This window comes from Hylobates moloch, unplaced genomic scaffold (assembly GCF_009828535.3).
Source record: "Hylobates moloch isolate HMO894 unplaced genomic scaffold, HMol_V3 SCAFFOLD_9, whole genome shotgun sequence".
NCBI classification, from domain to species: domain Eukaryota; kingdom Metazoa; phylum Chordata; class Mammalia; order Primates; family Hylobatidae; genus Hylobates; species Hylobates moloch.
In genome coordinates, this window is record NW_026652284.1 from 78,058,660 (window position 1) to 78,074,283 (window position 15,624).

General features: G+C 44.4%; 1 protein-coding gene and 1 pseudogene across 1 annotated transcript in view; one reads left to right on the forward strand and one right to left on the reverse strand.

Annotated features, from left to right (window-relative positions):
• LAPTM4B (lysosomal protein transmembrane 4 beta) overlaps positions 1–15,624 on the forward strand; it is an 83,784-nt gene that overhangs the window by 8,986 nt on the left and 59,174 nt on the right.
• LOC116813454 (large ribosomal subunit protein eL39-like) lies at positions 8,827–8,979 on the reverse strand (annotated as a pseudogene).

Here is a 15,624-nt window from a genome sequence, read left to right on the forward strand (position 1 = left end):
TTTTTTTTGAGACGGAGTCTGGCTCTTGTTGCCCAGGCTGGAGTGCAGTGGCGCAGTCTCGGTTCACTGCAACCCCCGCCTCCTGGGTTCAGGTGATTCTCCTGCTTCAGCCTCCAGAGTAGCTGGGATTGCAGGCATGCGCCACCATACCTGGCTAATTTTGTATTTATTTATTTATTTATTTGTTTATTTATTTATTTATTTAGTAGAGATGGGGTTTCTCTATGTTAGTCAAGCTGGTCTCGAACTCCCGACCTCAGGTGATCCGCCCGCCTTGGCCTCCCAAAGTGCTGGGATTACAAGTGTGAGCCACCGCGCCCGGCCTTTTTTTTTTTTTTTTTTAATATCCTTGTTCAGTTATTTTTTAGGAACTTAGAAACAGCAAATACATACCAAATGCCTCTGTGCCAGACACTGTTCACGGGTAGTTAGCCATATGTCAGATTATAAAGGATGAAAGAGGTCAGAGTAGCTGCTCTCATTGGCTTTATGACCTGGTCTTTCTTTTTATTTTCTTTCTTTTTCTTTTTTTTTTGTTTTTTAATTATACTTTAAGTTCTGGGATATAAGTGCAGACCTGGTCTTTCAAAGAATCCACTTGTTCACATAGAAACTCAGTTTCCTTGTTTACTCAAGTAAAGGAAACCAGAATATCTCACCCAAAATATACCTCTTTGGTATATTTCAAGATAGTGTTAGAGAAACTGCAAACAAGAATAGCTCTGAAAAGCTGCTGTTTGTGGAGATTTGCATCTTTAGGGAAAATCTGCATTAGCGAAATAAACAGCCAGGCTTTCTCTGAGCACACCTCCTCCCCACCCCATCCCCCATGTTCAGACCTAGGAAAGATTAACCGAGAGATTGAGTCTGACACCTTTGAAGGTCTAATAGAGAAGTTTACCACATACCACAGGCTACCAAGTATCCTTTCTCCAGGCTGCTACCTGTGAGGTCTCATTTGCATAACAAGACCACCTTCCCTAGCCAGGCCTTTCCATCCCTCCCTCCCATAACCTGTTTTGCCATGATCTAAACCCCTATTCTTTCTGCAACTTCAGAATGGCATTAAAACTTAAATCATCTGGCCCTTCCTTTGAGTTTTCTTATTCCTATGACTCCCTTGTATGCGTGTGCATGTAATACATTTGTATGCCTTTTCTTGCTGTTGATCTATTATCAGTTTGCTTATTAGGCTCAAATGATCAAACCTTCAGAAGTTGTAGAGGGGAGATAATTTTCCTCACCCCTTCACAAGCCTGATAGATTTTCTTTGTATTCTGAGAAGTTCAACAACTGTTGATTTGTCTGAGTACAGGATAGTAAGACCAACATCCTGTATTTGTAGAGTGATTGATAGCTTTCAGTGGGCATTCACATTTGTTCTTATTTAGACCTCAGTGCAACCCTGGGTCACGCATGATGGATGGTGATATGTTCTTTTAAGATTAATAGCTTCTTTCCAACTGTCAGATTCTGTGACTTGGCCTGTAATTCCAGGATGGAATAACTGACTGATTTGTGGCAATTGTGTCATCTTTACTGCCTGGTGTTTTCCCCACTATGTTAGATTGTGAAAGACTAAATAGTAGGCTAAAGAGTTTGGATTTTATTCTGTAGGCAGTGGGGAATCATTGAAGAATTATGAACAGGAGCGATATGATGAAAGCAGTTTTTTTTGTTTTGTTTTGTTTTGTTTTTTTTTGAGATGGAGTCTCGCTCTGTCGCCCAGGCTGGAGTGCAGTGGCGGGATCTCCGCTCACTGCAAGCTCCGTCTCCTGGGTTCAAGCCATTCTCCTGCCTCAGCCTCCCGAGTAGCTGGGACTACAGGCACCCACCACCACACACCCAGCTAATTTTTTTATTTTTAGTAGAGATGGTGTTTCAACGTGTTAGCCAGGATGATCTCGATCTCCTGACCTTGTGATCTGCCCACCTCAGCCTCCCAAACTGTTGGGATTACAGGCGTGAGCCACCACACCTGGCCAATGAAAGCAGTTTTTAAGTTAGATTAAAATGGCAGGCTGTTTCAGATGGCTGGAAAACCAGGCAGTATGTTATATATAGCTCTCCAGATGCAAACTATAGCGGGTATCAGCTCTTAATGGTATGAATAAGATGGATAGGAATTTTTACCAGTTAGTGAGTGATACAAGTCTCTCTTGCCACCTGGGTTTTCTCCATCTGATTTAAGGAATTGAATAGATTTAGGTAGGGAAGGACATGGGATTTTTAAAGTACAGGTTTCCCCTCATCTAATAAAGGATCAAGGGCAGTTCTATAGAACATTGGTTGGTGGAGATTTCAGTGGTATTCAATATCTTTTTAAGCTTTTATCACACTTTTTTTTTTTTTTTTTGAGACAGAGTTTCACTCTGTCCCCCATGATGGAGTGCAGTGGCGCCATCTCGGTTCCCTGCAACCTCTACCTCCCGGGTTCAAGCCCTTCTCCTGCCTCAGCTTCCCGAGTACATGGGATTACAGGTGCAGGCCACCACACCTGGCTTAATTTAGTAGAGATGGGGGTTTCACCACGTTGACCAGGCTGGTCTAGAACTCTTGACCTCAGGTGATCCGCCCACCTCCCAAAGTGCTGGGATTGCAGGCCTGAGCCTCTTATCACACTTTTATGATAAATGTTCATTAGTATGTTTTACAGACAAGGTGGCCAATAAGTAAAGATTGCTATCAAAACTGTTTATTTATTTTTTTTTTTTCTTGAGACGGAGTCTCGCTCTGTCGCCCAGGCTGGAGTGCAGTGGCGCAATCTCAGCTCACTGCAAGCTCCGCCTCCCAGGTTCACGCCATTCTCCTGCCTCAGCCTCTCCGAGTAGCTGGGACTACAGGCGCCCGCCACCACGCCCGGCTAATTTTTTTTTTGTATTTTTAGTAGAGACGGGGTTTCACCGTGGTCTCGATCTCCTGACCTCGTGATCCGCCCGCCTCGGCCTCCCAGAGTGCTGGGATTACAAGCGTGAGCCACCGCGCCCGGCCCAAAACTGTTTATTAATACCAATCACTCTGGGATTCACTTTAAATATATCTAATGTCGACCTAAAAGGAAGAAGCTGAGGCAGAATTAATATAAGTAGAGAGTTTATTTGGGCCAGGCTTGAGGATTGCAACCCCAGAATTTAGATTGACGTTGCCCTGACTATACACACAGATTAGCAGCAGTTATAAGTGGATTTTTAAAGACTGAAAGGGGGAACAGGGAGTGTACTGATACAAAGTTGTTTGTCAGGAATTGTCCTTGATTTACAGAAACAACATTGGTTCGTGATTGGCTATCCATTGTTGAGCTATGCATTGTTAGGTTAATTTGCAGCTGCTTGTGGCAATAGCAGTCAGTTTCAACAGCTGAAGACAAAGCTCAAAAGGGAGGGGGAGTAGAAAGTGATTGCTGTATCATTTTAATGTCTCTCTGGGCCTGATAATAAAGACTTGCATTCCTCAGATAAAAGTTCTTTTCTCAGTAACTTAGCATAAAGTATTAAGAAGTTAACATGAGTTTTGTTGTACAATGTGTATTATGTTTGAATGAGTAATACATTTGTTTTGTCAATTTAACTTTGAATCTTGGCCCTGAAGGAAGAGGCCACAGTTGTCCCATTCTGCCCTACCACCTTTGGGGCTGATTTGTCATTAGTCATAAAGGAATGCTAGTGGAAATAATGTGTGAGCCCTAGCAGCTCTCCTTTTCCTCCTCCCAGTTCTTGAGACTCTTAGTAGAGCTTTTGGAGACTTAATGAGAGTTGTGTAGTTATTGGTTAACTCATTGTGCTTGAAGGAATGTAAAAAGTAAACAAAGACCACTCTTCTTCAGTTGCTCCTAACGTTTCAAGAGTTTAGAGTTGCCTCTTTGCAGTTGCAGCTTCCAAGGGAAATTGTTTCTCAGGAAAATATGTGGGAGGTTAAAAAAAAATGCTTGAGGAAATGTAATTTCAAATTACTAGTAAACATAAGATTGAACTTAAAAAAAAAAAAAAAAAAAACCAAGGCTGGGCGTGGTGGCTCACGCCTGTAATCCCACCACTTTGGGAGGCCAAGGCGGGCAAATCATGAGGGTCCGAGTCCGAGACCAGCCTGACCAACATAGTGAAACTCTATCTCTACTAAAAATACAAAAAAATTAGGCATGGTGGCACGTGCCTGTAGTCCCAGCTACTCCAGAGGCTGAGGCAGGAGAATCACTTGAACCCAGGAGGCGGAGATTGTGGTGAGCTGAGATCGTGCCGCTACACTCCAGCCTGGGCAACAGAGTGAGACTCCGTCTCAAAAAAAAAAAAAAAAATTAACCTTGAGCTACTAAAATTACACAGCCAGTTGGTTCCATGGTGCAGAGATGGTGAAGTAGTAACCCTTAGCATATAGTAGGTACTCAGATTTGTGTTGACTAACAGTAGTGGGTCTGGGGGTTGCAAAACTGAAGGTGAGTCAGTTATGCTATAGAGAAAGTTGCTATAACAAAGAAAAACTGCAGGAAGGTAGAAGTTTATTTCTTTCCTGTTAACAGTTCAGGGAGTGTTGGCCAACGTTGTTCCTTGAGGCCATCCAGAGACCCAGGCTGGCGGGTGGGGGTGTAGCTCCACCATCCCGAATATTGTGCATGGATTCCTTCTCTGGGTTCTAAGGAGGCTGCCTCCTTTATGTTTGTCTTCATGGTGGAGACATTACCAGCACCATGTTTGTGTCCTGGCCTGCTGTAAGGGAGAAAGGGGTATCTGGAGGACAAGCAGCTTTATTTTTTTAAGGGTGTGAAATGGAAAATGCACACATCACTTTCACTTACATCCCAGTAACCAAAAACAAGACATGTGACCTTAGCTGTAAGGGACGCTAGGAGATCTTTCTTTTCTTTTCTTTCTTTTTTTTTTTGAGATGGAGTCTGGCTCTGTTGCCCAGGCTGGAGTGCAGTGGCGTGATCTCAGCTCACTGCAAGCTCTGCCTCCCAGGTTCATGCCATTCTCCTGCCTCAGCCTCCCGAGTAGCTGGGACTACAGGCACCCGCCACCACACCCAGCTATTTTTTTTATTTTTAGTAGAGACGGGGTTTCACCAACTCTGACCTCATGATCCACTGCCTCACCTCCAAATCTGGATTACAGGCATGACCACTGCCGGCGGCCTTTTTTTTTTTTTTTTTGCCTGGGTTCACGCCATTCTCCTGCCTCAGCCTCCCAAGTAGCTGGGACTACAAGCGCCTGCCACCATGCCCAGCTATTTTTTTTATTTTTAGTAGAGACGGGGTTTCACTGTGTTAGCCAGGATGGTCTCGATCTCCTGACCTCATGATCCACCCGTCTCAGCCTCCCAAAGTGCTGGGATTACAGGCATGAGCCACCGCGCCTGGCCAGGAGATGTTTCTTTAGCTGGGCTGTCATACACTTGATAAGCCTGAAGGGGAGAAGAGACTTAGAGGACATCAGCTGCCACTTAAGGGCAGCCTTACTTCTTCTTGTTCTTCTCTTTTTTTTTTGAGAAGGAGTCTCGCTCTGTCGCCCAGGCTGGAGTGCAGTGGCACAATCTTGGCTCGCTGCAAGCTCCACCTCCCGGGTTCACGCCATTCTCCTGCCTCAGCCTCCCTAGTAGCTGGGACTACAGGCACCTGCCACCACGCCCGGCTAATTTTTTTTTTTGTATTTTTTAGTAGAGATGGGGTTTCACCGTGTTAGCCAGGATGGTCTCGATATCCTGACCTCGTGATCCGCCCGCCTCGGCCTCCCAAAGTGCTGGGATTACAGGCGTGAGCCACCGCGCCCGGCCCTCCTTTTTTTTTTTTTTTTTTTTTTTTTGGTTTGAGACAAGGTCTCACTCTGTCATCTAGGCTGGTCTCAAACTCGTGGGCTCTAGCGCTCCTCCTGCCTCAGCTTCCCAAAATGCTGTAAATCCCTGAGGATCACCCTGCTGTTGCCCCGTGAATGTGCTGTGCTAACTACCGGAAGCTTTAATTCCAGTCAGTAAGTCAGTACTTGCTGATTCTTAGGACTTCAGTTTTCCTCCGTAAATTGGAGTTACTAATTCTAAAAATAAATCTAAATAAATAGTTATTTTAAAAGTAACTGTAAGAGAAAATAAAATCTCAGGACCGCCCCCCCCAAACTAGTTATGCCAAGAGGAGAGTTAAGCCTGAGAACTGAGTCATGCAACACTGCCGTGCTTTTCCCAAACAAGTAGCTGTCATTTCATCACCCTATGTCACAGCATTATATATAAGCCAGGTTCTCACAATAAGGAAGGGCCTTATGCCTCTCCCAATGGCTGTCCTCACAAACTGCTCCCACGGAAATTCCTTGTTGGCCCCTAAATCTTTCAGGAAAATCTTTCAAGATACATATCCCCCAATAAAACACACAAGCCAATTGTAACCTTAGGTCCACAACGTAAGATTAACTCCCCAAACTGAGTTCTGTTAATTCTCACAGTGACAATGTCGATTACAGGCTTATCTTCCCAGGTACAGAACAAGGACAAGGGGCGATCACTCATTCAGAGATGGCTGCATACTTGACTCTTTCCTCTGCTTCTCTTTTCCAGTGTTTATGTATAAAGGAGATTTACTGAGCACTAATTGGAGCCTCACAAGTCATGTAATCATTTGCCTCACTGCTTACCCCGCCTCCCTTTTTTTCTCCTACTTGCACTCTCACCTTAAATACTAAGTTCCCAAAACCCTCTTTGGAAATGGTAGGCCTCAGGTGTTTCTGTGGCTGGTGTTTTTCCCAGGCATGTCCTCAAATGTTGGCTCAGTAAACCTTGACTGCTTGAGATACTTGCCTCAGTCATTCAGTTTGGGGTTAACATTTCAAAGCAGCTTAAACAAATAAAATTTTTTTTTTTTTAATTGAGACAGAGTCCGCAGTCCGCTCTATCCCCCAGGCTGGAGTACAATGGCACATTCTTGGCTCACTGTAACCTCCACCTCCTGAGTTCAAGCGATTCTCATGCCTCAGCCTCCCAAGTAATTGGGATTATAGGCATGTACCACCACACTCGGCTTTTTGTATTGTTAGTAGAGATGGGGTTTCGCCATATTGACCAGGCTGGTCTCAAACTCCTGACCTCAGGTGATACTCCCACCTCGGTCTCCTAAAGTGCTGGGATTACAGGCATGAACCATCATGCGTGGCCAAATATAAAATTAAAAATATAAAATTATGTATAAATATAAAACAAAATTAAAATAATTATGATTATTCATGAAATGTAGTATCCAATGAGGATGCATCTTTCTCAAGGTGTGTCCATTAATGGATTTTTTAATTGACTGCTAAGAATTTTTAAAAAGATTAAATGAAGGTAACATGAATAGCAATTTCAGTATGAGAACAGTCATCTCTATAAGACAATGCATCTTGTTTATGGATCAGAGAACTTAGGGATAAGTAAGGACTTTCCATCCCAGAAGAAACTAATTGCAGGCAGTTTAAGTCTGGAAGGAATGCTGATGCAGATTCAGTTTCTTCTCTCCTCCCTTCTCACTCCTTCAGCAGATTTTATGGAGAACTTTTCCCCTGTGTTCAGAACTGTGCTAGGTGTCGGTGATACAATGGCAATTGAAAATAGACCAAGTCCTTGTCAGTGTGGAATCCGTGGTCAAGTAGAGGAAATAAATAATAACCAGAAATTAATATAGATTAGTAAGGTACAGGATCACAGTTGTGATAAATGCTACAAAGGAGAGTGTGTGGCGCTATGATAAGGCATATAGGAGAGTTTGAAGATGGGAGGGACAATGTTGGGCAACCTGACAATGCTTGTCTTTTACTGGACAAATTCACTTAATGATCACAAATATATTAAGATTTATTTCAGTCATTGTTTCTGTTTTTTTCTCCTTTGTTGCCATGTTTCAGATTGACTGAATTTTTTCCCATCCATTTTTGGAAGTCACACTCTCTTTTTTTTTCTTCTTTTTTTTTTTTTTTTTGAGATGGAGTCTCACTGTGTCGCCCAAGGGGGAGTGCAGTGTCTCACTGCAACTTCTGCCACCCAGGCTCAAGTGATTCTCCTGCCTCAGCCTCCCAAGTAGCTGGGATTACAGGCGCACACCACCCTGCCTGGCCAAGTTTTGTATTTTTAGTAGAGACAGGGTTTCACCATGTTGGTCAGGCTGGTCTGAAACTCCTGACCTCAAGTGATCTGCCTGCCTTGGCCTCCCAAAGTGCTGGGATTACAGGCGTGAACCACTGCGCTCGGCCTATTCTTTTAACAGTTACACCTAACTTATTAAAGTCTGGGGTTAATAATATCTTTGCCTTTCTTTTAAAGAATACAAGTCCTTTAACTCCAGTTGTTTCTCTCTTGTATTTTAGTGTCCTTTTCTAAGTTCTCGAACACATTGATTTACAATTAATGTTTGCTTAGAATTACCTGCATGTTTGCATCCCTCTTTCTCCATTACTCCTTTTTCCTTTTTGTAACCACTATAATTCTTACTTAAAAATGATTTATTTATTTATTTATTTTTTTAGACAGAGTCTCACTGTCGCCCAGGCTGTAGAGCACACTGGCATGATCTCGGCTCACTGCAACCTCTGCCTCCCAGGTTCAAGTGATTCTCCTGCGCCAGCCTCCCAAGTAGCTGAGATTATAGGCACCTGCCAACATGCCCAGCTAATTTTTGTATTTCTTTTTTTAAATAAAAAGGTCTCATATATTTATGACCGAACCCAGCCAACCAACACATTCATAACGATTCAGAGAGAAAAAATATATTCCCAATAAAACGTCCAACTGTCCAGATGGTGGCGCCATTTTCAGCTTGCTGTGGGAAGATGGTCATGACCTTGACACAGTGTAAATATGTGTCATCTTGTGTGCAATTCCTTATAGATCCAGCTTGCTTCTTCTCCAGTGTCTCCTTTTGGAGTTGTACCTGATTTTATTACCAGTTGTTAATCTGAATCCACTGGGGAATGGGACATTTTTGCTTTTGTTTCTTGGCCAGGAAACAATCCTGAAAGTCTTGTGGGAAGACATGGCAAGAAGCGGAGTCAGGCACACACCACGATGGTGGAGAAAGGAAGAGAGAACTAATTGTTCTATTTTTAGTAGAGATGAGGTTTCACTATGTTGACCAGGCTGGTCTCCAACTCCTGACCTCAAGTGATCCACCTGCCTTGGCCTCCCAGAAGTGCTGAGGTTAACAGGCATGAGCCACCACGCCTGGTCAAAAGTGAATATTTTTACACCCAAAGTACACAGCCCATCATTTTCTTTTGCACCTCAGATCTGCTGTCTAGGATCATTATTCCTCTGTATGAAATATATATTCTTTTTTTTTTTTTGAGACGGAGTCTTTGTCCCCCAGGCTGGAGTGCAGTGGCTCAAGCTTGGCTCATTGCAACCTCCACCTCCCGGGTTCAAGTGATTCTTCTGCCTCAGCCTCCTGAGTAGCTGAGACTACAGGTGTCCGTCACCATGCCTGGCTAATTTTTTGTATTTTTAGTACAGATGGGGTTTCACCATGTTGACCAGGCTGGTCTCGAACTCCTGACCTCGTGATCCGCCCACCTCAGCCTCCCAAAGTGCTGGGATTATAGGTGTGAGCTACCGCGCCCGGCCCTGACAGCCATTTTTTTGAAAACATCTTCATTTGGTGCTCACTCTTTATTTATTTTATATATATATATATATTTTTTGAGACGGAGTTTTGCTCTTGTTGCCCAGGCTGGAGTGCAGTGGTGTGATCTCAACTTACTGCAACCTCCACCTCCTAGGTTCCAGCGATTGTCCTGCCTCAGCCTCTCAAGTAGCTGGGATTACAGGCGAGTGCCACCACGCCCGGCTAATTTTTTGTATTTTTAGTAGAGATGGGGTTTCACCATGTTGGCCAGGCTGGTCTCGAATCCCTACCTCAGGTGATCTGCCCACCTTGGCCTCCCAAAGTGCTGGGATTACAAGTGTGAGCCACCACGCCTGGCCTATTTTTTTGAGGTAGAGTCTCTCTTGCCCAGGCTGGAGCGCAATGGTGTGACCACGGCTCACTGCAGCCTTGACATCCTAGGCTCAAATGATCCTCCCTCATCAGCCTCTGAAGTAGGTGGAACCCGACATACCCTACCATACCTGGCTAATTTTTTTTTTTTTTTTTTGAGAGACGGAGATTCGCTCTTATTGTCCAGGCTGGAGTGCAATGGTGTGATCTCAGCTCATCGCAACCCCTGCCTCCTGGGTTCAAGCAATTCTTCTGCCTCAGCCTCCCAAGTAGCTGGGATTACAGGCATGCACCATCACACCTGGCTAATTTTTTTTTTTGTATTTTTAGTAGAGATGGGGTTTCTCCATGTTGGTCAGGCTGGTCTCGAACTCCTGACCTCAGGTGATCTGCATGCCTCGGCCTCCCAAAGTGCTGGGATTACAGGCGTGAGCCACCTCGCCCGGCCCTCTTTCCACTTTTTTGTACCCATTAACCTTCTGCCTCGTTACTCCCCACTACCGTTCCCAGCCTCTGGTAACCATCCTTCTACTCTCTAGCTCCATGAGTTCAATGGTTTAAAGTTTTAGCTCCCACAAATACGTGAGAACATGCAAAGTTTGGTTTCCTGTGCCTGGCTTATTTCACTTTACATAATGACCTCTAGTTCATCCATGTTGTTGCAAATGACAAGATCTCATTATGGCTGAATAGTACTCCATTCTGTATATGCACCACATTTTCTTTATCTGTTCACCTGTTGACGGACACTTAGGTTGCTTACAAATCTTGGCTATTGTGAATAGTGCTGCAATAAAATGGGAGTGCAGCTATTTTTTTTTTGATAGGCTTATTTCCTTTCTTTTGGGTATATACCTAGGTGTGGGATTGCTGCCTTGTATGATAGCTCTATTTTTAGTTTTTTGAGGAACCTCCAAACTGTTCTCCATAGTGGTTGTATAATTTTTTTTTTTTTTTTTTTTAGACAGAGTCTCACTCTGTCGCCAGGCTGGAGTACAGTGGCGTGATCCTGGCTCACTGCAACCTCCGCCTCCCGGGTTCAAGCGATTCTCCTGCCTCAGCTTCCTGAGTAGCTGGGATTACAGGTGTGCACCACCACGCCCGGCTAAATTTTGTATTTTTAGTAGAGACGGGATTTCACCATGTTGGTCAGGCTGGTCTCAAACTCCTGACCTCGTGATCCGCCCGCCTCGGCCTCCCAAAGTGCTGGGATTACAGGCATGAGCCACCGCGCCTGGCTGTGGTTGTATAATTTACATTCCCACCAACAGTATACAAAAGTTCCATTTTATCTGCTTCCTTGTCAGCATTTGTTACTGCCTGACTTTTGGGTACAAGGAATTTTAACTGGGGTGAGATGATATAATATTGTATGTTTTTTTTGTTTGTTTGTTTGTTTTTTGAGACGGAGTCTCACTGTGTTGCCCAGGCTAGAGTGCAGTGGTTCCATCTCAGCTCACTGCAACCTCTGATTCCTGGGTTCAAGCAATTCTGCTGTGTCAGCCTCCTGAGTAGCTGGAATTACAGGCATGTGCCACCATGCCCGGATAATTTTTGTGTTTTTTAGTAGAGGTGGGGTTTTGCCATGTTGGCCACGGTGGTCTCAAACTCCTGACCTCAGGTGATCCGCCTGTCTCAGCCTCCCAAGGTGATGGGGTTACAGGTATGTGCCATTGCGCTTGGCCTTCCCATTGTAGTTTTGATGACGAATTACTATTATTATTATTATTATTGTTTTGAGACAGTTTCACTCTCACCCAGGCTGGAGTGCAGTATCATGATCTCGGCTCACTGCAACCTCTGTCTCCTGGGTTCAAATGATTCTCGTGCCTCAGCCTCCTGCGTAGCTAGGACTACTAGTGTACGCCACCATGCCCAGCTAAGTTTTGTTTTTGTTTTCATTTTTGTTTTTTTGAGACAGAGTCTCACTCTGTCACCAAGGCTGGAGCGCAATGGCGCGGTCTTGGCTCACTGCAACCTCTGCCTCCCGGGTTCAAGCAATTCTCCTGCCTCAGCTTCCTGAGTAGCTGGGACTACAGGCACATACCACCACGCCCGGCTAATTTTTGTATTTTTAGTAGAGATAGGGTTTCACTATGTTGGCCAGGCTGGTCTCGAACTCCCGACCTTGTGATCTGCCCGCCTCAGTCTCCCAAAGTGCTGGGATCCAGGCATAAGCCACCGTGCCTGGCCTTAATTTTTGTATTTTTAGCGGAAATGGGGTCTCACCACATTGGCCAAGGTGGTCTCAAACTCCTGATCTCCAGTTATCTGCCTGCCTCAGCTTCTCAAAGTGTTGGACTACGGGCATGAGCCACTGCGCCCAGCAGGTTTTGTGTTTTGAGACAAAGTCTGGCTCTATTGCCCAGGCTGGAGTGCAGTGGCACAGTCTTGGCTCACCGCAACCTCCGCCTCCTGGGTTCAAACAATTCTCGTGTCTCAACCTCCCGAGTAGCTAGGATTACAGGTGTGTGCCACTGAGCCCTTCCTAGCTTTTTGTTTTTTTGAGACGGGTCTCACTTTATTTCCCAGGTTGGAGTGCAGTGGTGCAATCACATCTCATTGCAACCTCGACCTTTCAGCTTAAGCAGTTTTCCCACCTCAGCCTCCCAAGTAGCTGGGACCACAGGCACGCACCACCACACCCAGCTATTTTTACAAATTATTATTTGTAGAAACAGGGTCTTGCTTGTTTGCCCAGGCTGGTCTCGAGCTTCTGGGTTCAAGCGAGCCGCCTGCCTCGGCCTCCCAAAGTGCTGGGATTACAGGCATGAGCCACCATGCCTGGTTGATACTTTTTTGTGCACAGAGTTTAGGTCTCCATTGTCCATCCTGAACTAGGCTCTGGGCTGGGCCTGTCTCTTCATAATCAAGGATTTAAAATGTTCTTTAAGACATGAAAGGGAGCACAGTCATATTCTGCCTCCACACCCTGTCCCTCCATGTCTCCTAGTAGGTCTTTGCCTCTTCTGGGGGCCATCCTTTGCCTTCTGTCCATTGTCCAGACATGTTTGTTGTTAATTACGTGCACCCTGTGTTCTTTGAGTACATAATGGTGTCTTAGCCTGAGAATGAAGACCAGAACTGACTGAAGTGCACTCAGAGAAATTGGGATTGCTTCTGCTGGTGTGGCAAATCGTTTTGCACGCTAGCCACTTGTCAGATTGGGAGTGCTGTCTGGAGCACTCCCTTGAAAGGAATTTTGAGCTTGCTGCCAGGGATTGGTTTAGCAGAGTTGGCCAGGGCCTGTGAATGGGGTGTGGTGGCTTCTTGGGAGGAACCTGGGTTACTGGTAAGAGCATATATGGCATTTGTAATCAAAGCACCAACAATTGAATGTCAGTTGAAAACTGTGCGACTGTATTTTGTGAACATGGTATGTGCATATGTCCCTGAAGTCTGAGTCCTCATCTGTAGAATGGTGTAGTAATGATCAGACTTGATAGGGAGGCAGCACTGTTTTTATAATATAAAATGGTGCATATGGGGATGGTGGTTTCTTGGTTTAGTTCATCACCTATGAGGAAGACGTCCTGAAAGGATGGTACTGTTGACTAAACCGGTGAATCAGAAAGACCTCGTTGAATTTGGGGGGAGGGGGACTTCCATAATATATTTAAAAATTATATCTATTGAAATGGGGCTCTAATAAAAGGTACAACATCCATTTTACTCCTTAAACTTTTTCCCTCAGAGTCTATAACCAAAGAGACCATCCTTTGACTTAGAAATCATGGCTACCATTACAATCCAACTCCAAGGATTGCCAAGAGTGGCTCATTTTCCTGCTTGTGTGCCTTAGAGTTTTTCTTAACAGTTGATTCTTTTTTATTTTATTTTTTTGATACAAGGTCTCACTTTGTCACCCAGGCTGGAGTGCAGTGGCACCATCTCCACTCACTACATCCTTGACCTCCTGGGCTCCAGGTGCCTCCCACCCCAGCTCGCCAAGCAGCTGGGACAACAGGTGCGAGCCACCACGACCAGCTAATTATTTGTATTTTTGTAGATATGGGTTTCCCCATGTTGCCCGGGCTGGTCTGAAATTCCTGAGCTCAAATGATCCACCTCCCTTGGCCTCCCAAAGTGCTGGGATTACAGGTGTGAGCTGCCATGCCCAGCCTAACAGTCAATTTATTTTTTATTTTTTTCCTTTTTTGAGACTAAGTCTTACTCTGAAGTGCAGGCTGCATTGCAGTGGCACGATCTCCGCTCGCTGCAACCTCTGCCTCCCAGGTCCAAGTGATTCTTCTGTCTCAGCCTCCCAAGTAGCTGGGATTACAGGCTCCCAGCACCACACTTGGCTGTTTTGTATTTTTAGTAGAGACAGGATTTTACCATGTTGGCCAGGCTGGTTTCGAACTCCTGACCTCAAGTGATCCACCCTCCTCAGCCTTCCAAAGTGCTGGGATTACAGGCGTGAACCATTGCGCCCAGCATAACGGTCAATTAGTCACTTAATCTGATACCCTAAAATTGTTTGTGCTATGATTTTTCTTTCAGGATGTTTAGGTCTGTTACTTTCTGGTGTTAATAGTGTCACCTCAGAAATCATACAAAGGATATGACAGATTTGAAAATAATAACTAGAAACTCTAGAAAGAAAAAAAATACTGTTGATAAGGTAACAGAATTTGTTTTCACTCTGAATAGAATATCCGATTTATTGTTTTCCTGACTAGATAATAGGCTGCCATGAGGGCTCTGCCATAATATATATGTGATGCTTAGTGTTGTGCCTGGCATATATTTGTTGCATAATAGATTTTTGAATAACTGAATGAATGAGTTAATGAATGTTATAGCATTTGTTCTACATTTTACTTGGCTGTTGATGTATGTTTCTTCCACTGGACTAATGTTGGGCACAGGGACCATGTCTTTTTTTTAAACCATTTTTCTGTTCAGAAAAAAAAAAAGGTTTAGCTTGCTCCCAGCACTCATTTAATTTTATATAAACACCCTATGAGGCTGAAGCAAATCTGAGTGATTTTCATTGTAAAATAAAATAAAAATTGTTCTTGGAATTATTTCTAAACAGAATATCAGTATTGTCTATTTCAGAAAAATCGGATTGTTCAAATGAATCTTGGGCCAACAGCTGTTCAAGAGTGATGTTAACATTGTCCATAGGAATGCCGTTTTGTAGGATTTGACACTTTCAGCGATAGAGAATTAGTATATTTTGTACATGGAAATACCACTATTAAAACTGAATGCTGTAAACAGAATGTCTATCGTTTCCCAAATTGATATACTAGAGGAATGCGAAAATAATAATAAAAGCAAGATTTTTGTGGCAAACTTATCTCAGGATAAACGCTGCAGCTGCTAGGGCTGCTGGCAAGTATTCTTGGGACAAATGGGACAAGGGTTAAGAGTTGGGGTTCTTGCTCTGTCGCCCAGGCTGGGGAGCAGTGGCACCGTCATAGCTCACTGCAGCCTTGAGCTCATGGGCGCAAGCCTTAACTTTCACCTCAGCCTCCCAAGTAGCTAGGACTGCAAGCACACACCACCAAACCCAGCTAATTGTTTTTTTTTTTTTTGACGGAATCTTGCTCTGTTACCCAGGCTGGAGTGCAATGGTGCAGTCTCGCCTCACTGCAGCCTCTGCCTCCTGGGTTCAGTTCTTCTGCCTCAGCATCCCAAGTAGCTGGGATTACCGGCACCTGCCATCACACCTGGCT